The 3,824-nt window shown below is 44.8% G+C and overlaps 1 non-coding gene across 1 annotated transcript; it reads left to right on the forward strand.

Annotated features, from left to right (window-relative positions):
* Positions 1 to 234: 234 nt before the first annotated feature.
* On the forward strand, positions 235 to 309 carry Trnas-cga (transfer RNA serine (anticodon CGA)). Its single transcript has one exon. It is a non-coding gene; the product is annotated as a tRNA-Ser (tRNA).
* The last annotated feature ends 3,515 nt before the right edge of the window (positions 310 to 3,824 follow it).

Below are 3,824 nucleotides of genomic sequence, written 5' to 3' on the forward strand. Positions count from 1 at the left end.
GTTTATAAAATATTTCGTCTGTACTTGAAGCAACATAGACATGTTAGAACTGAAATACACAGTACTCATGTTCCGCAAAATACAGTATTTACTTTATAGTTAATTGTGATCCGGCTTTCTGCTTTCTTGACCACCCTCAGGCTAAATAGACAGTCTACACAACATCAACGAGAGTTTATAGCTGTACAAAGGTAGGAGACGAGATACTGGCAGAAGTAAAGCTGCGTGAGTCGTGCTTCGGTAGCTCAGTTGGTAGAGCACTTGCCCGCGAAAGGCAAAGGTCCCGAGTTCGAGTCTCGGTCGGGCGCACAGTTTTAATCTGCCAGGAAGTTTCATATCAGCGCACACTCTGCTGCAGAGTGAAAATCTCATTCTGTACAAAGGTTGTTTTTCCAGATATGCATTACCTTTAACGGCTATAGATCTCATAACAAAAAAAAAAAAAAAAAAATAACACAAACATAATGAAATATACAGAGATGCTAAGAATAAATAAATGTTTCTCACAGATTAAAAGTATGTAAATGTACTGCAGCATGTCCTTCAAAACTGTATGATAAGACGTAGCAAGGAATATATTAATGAGATGGCCGTACGTTGGGTGCCACAGTGGAGAGAATTGAAAATTCCAATCTCTGACATGAGCTGACATGCAGATTAATAAGGAGCTCACCCCACGCTGGGAGCCAATAGTTAAGTGATACCAGTAATTAAATGAAATCAAAAATCACAAGGTTCTGAGATTAAGGAATTGGTGCACGAATATAACAGATTAATTAGAATATTAAAACATGATGTGGTTGCTTTTATTACAGTACCTTTTACAGATAAGAATTACAAATCTCAGTGCCGATTCGACTGGGCGTCGACAAGACTTTGTTTATAAGGGGTAGGGGGGGGGGTAATGAACCATCTCACCGTTCTTCGTAGTTATTTGTCGTGTGGTGAGACGGGCAGTAGGCGTAGGAATAGTAGGCGCTTCGCCTCGGAGCTGTGCAGCGCGATTCGGCTGCCCTCACCTGTGTGCCATGGCTTTGCAAGGAGGCACAGGACTGATCACGTTGACAGGTCGCCATGGGTTTCGTGGCCGAAGCAGTGTTACTGCGGTGTCGGAAGGTGGATGTTAGGCGAGGAAACTGCAACGCTCAATCGAGTGTTTCATTCCCAAGAAGTGGATTGTAAGGATCCATCCATATAACATCGAACAGGAAAAGAATAAGCCACAAAGCGACGATGAACATTAGGACTGGAGTAGGGATAGATTCAAAGTCAGCAGACCAAGTAGGCGATGGGTGGAAGAGCCTCCAAATCCTCTTACTTTCGCCCTGTCTCACAGAGCGTCCCTTCACTTCTGATCACTCGCCGTAGTTCACAGGCTCCTCGATTTTTCATCTTCTCACGTTGTCGTTGGCAGACTACATTTGCAATGCTACCCAATGATTGATCGTCGTTTCGTGCCTAATCCTTCCAGTGCAGGAAAGAAAGCATTTCTTAGTTGCTGTGAAACCGGCCACACTAACCAGGCCTCTCTGAGTGAGGCCAAGTTAGTGTTATGTTTGCGCTTCGTCTAAGAATCTGCTGGCGTTCGCGATTTATAACCAACATTCTTACGTCCGGCAATCAGGCTGACTTCTATCGCGTTTCCACGGTGTGACACGCCTCACTATGCGAATTCTTGACGCTGTTGTTTCTGAGCTCTAGCTTAGTGCCTGCAGGGATCCACGAATTTTCAGCATATTTCTCATTGTCCATCAGGACATTCGCAATATGTGTCCGTTCTTCACAAGAGCCGAGGACATCCGCCACCCAACCACCCCCCCCCCACGTGGTCACAGAATGCGTCCACATCCCTCCCGGCCGCTGAATTAGGTCCGACTTTTCCCCCTGTCCTTGGCTGCTGACGCCCGGAATCGGCCACAGTGGCCATTGGCAGATACAACGTTACTTATAATCCGTCTTGACTGCAAAAATGTTTATTCATATGACCGGTTTCGCTTCATCTAGAACCATCTTCAGATCTGAAACGACAATGATACTACTTTACTATTTCACAAATGCAAACCTTTTTCATCCTATCCGATCAACAAGATGCTTTCGTAAATCCAACATTAAAATAGCAGGCTGTTCCGGCTCGTCGGCTCCGTTGTGAGCCGCGGAGCGCTCCCTGCTCCAGGGAGCCGTGTCGCTCGCTGTGACCATTCAAGTGGGCCGGCACGCCGGCACGTGGCACGGCTGGCTGAGGGAGGCGGCAAGGCAAGCGTTTTGATGTGCCAGTTGCGTCTCACAAGATCGATAACCTCATACTCTTAGCTGCTAAGACGTGGTGACATGCTACACCAGGATATACGATGTTCAGGAAGTAAATAAGAAACAACTGTTTAACAAGAAATTGCATACTAAATTTATTGGGCCTCTGTAGCTTGACATTTTCTTTTCATTACAAGACAGGAAATATCAGGCGTCAAAATGTTCGCAGCGTTAATGCGGAGGATGGCCTTCATTGTTGCATCCTGAAGAAACGATCGTTCCTTACTTTTTGCTCTTTTCATTGCTTAGAAAATACATAGATCCAAACATGCACATGATCTGAGCGGCATTGTTGTGAAGCTTGGGAAATGTTTTTTGCTGTAATGAACGATACCATCGTGACAAATCCAACGTGTTGTAGTACCTCTCTCTCAACAAAGTTGAATTTTGCAAATCAATAATCTCCAATTGATGTGACGATGACAAGTCATCGGGGGAAACTGAAAAAGGAGTACTGAACACCTTAAGTTCCATTTCCAAACTAGTGAGGTCTCGGAATCGCGTTTCAAACGACATGATGAGCTGCTTTAACTTTGCTTGGTAATCGCTGAAAGTAGTACCTTCAGGTAGTTTTAAAGAAGCAAGACGATTGAAGAACGTTAAATGCCCACTACTCATCTGCCTCTCAAATAAACGTAACTTTTCCATGAAAACTTTGTTCTGGTCGTGCATGTCAACGATTAGCTGCCCTTTGCCCTGCAATGACAGATTTAAATTATTAAGATACATAGTTATGTCAGCTAGGAACTCCAGGTCTGATATCCATTTCATATCTTTCAGACAACACATTTCTTCCCGTTTCATTTCGAGAAAAGGGGATATTTCCTCACGAATAGCAAAGAAAACGTCAATAACTTTTCCCTGACTCAGCCAACGAATTGTACTGTGGTAAGGTATATCCCCATACTCTGCTTCCATATCTTTCAGGAATCCTTTGAATTGGCGATGATTCATACCGTGACGCCGCACAAAATTCACACACTTCACGACATAGCCGGCCGGAGTGGCCGAGTGGTTAAAGGCGCTACAGTCTGGAACCGCACGACCGCTACGGTCGCAGGTTCGAATCCTGCCTCGGGCATGGATGTGTGTGATGTCCTTAGGTTAGTTAGGTTTAAGTAGTTCTAAGTTCTAGGGGACTTATGACCACAGCAGTTGAGTCCCATAGTGCTCAGAGCCATTTGAACCATTTGAACCACGACATCTTTCATTACGCCACCTAGCTCTACTGTTACAGCATACAGAGCCGCTTGGTGAATGAAACAATGAAGAGTCAAAATGTCTTTCCAGAATTCGTCCCTGAGTTTATTTTTCAAACGAGAAGCAAAACCTTGGTGACGCCCCATCATTTGTGGTGCACCGTCTGTCGCTACAGAATGGAGCTTACCCCACGGCAAATTCATATTGTCCACTGATTCACAAACAGCTTCAAATATGTCACGTCCTGTTGCGGTGTAATCGAGTAGTACCACATCCAAGAGTTCTTCAGTTCCTTGCAGCTCAATGTCGATACCACG

This window comes from Schistocerca nitens, chromosome 5, assembly GCF_023898315.1.
Source record: "Schistocerca nitens isolate TAMUIC-IGC-003100 chromosome 5, iqSchNite1.1, whole genome shotgun sequence".
NCBI classification, from domain to species: domain Eukaryota; kingdom Metazoa; phylum Arthropoda; class Insecta; order Orthoptera; family Acrididae; genus Schistocerca; species Schistocerca nitens.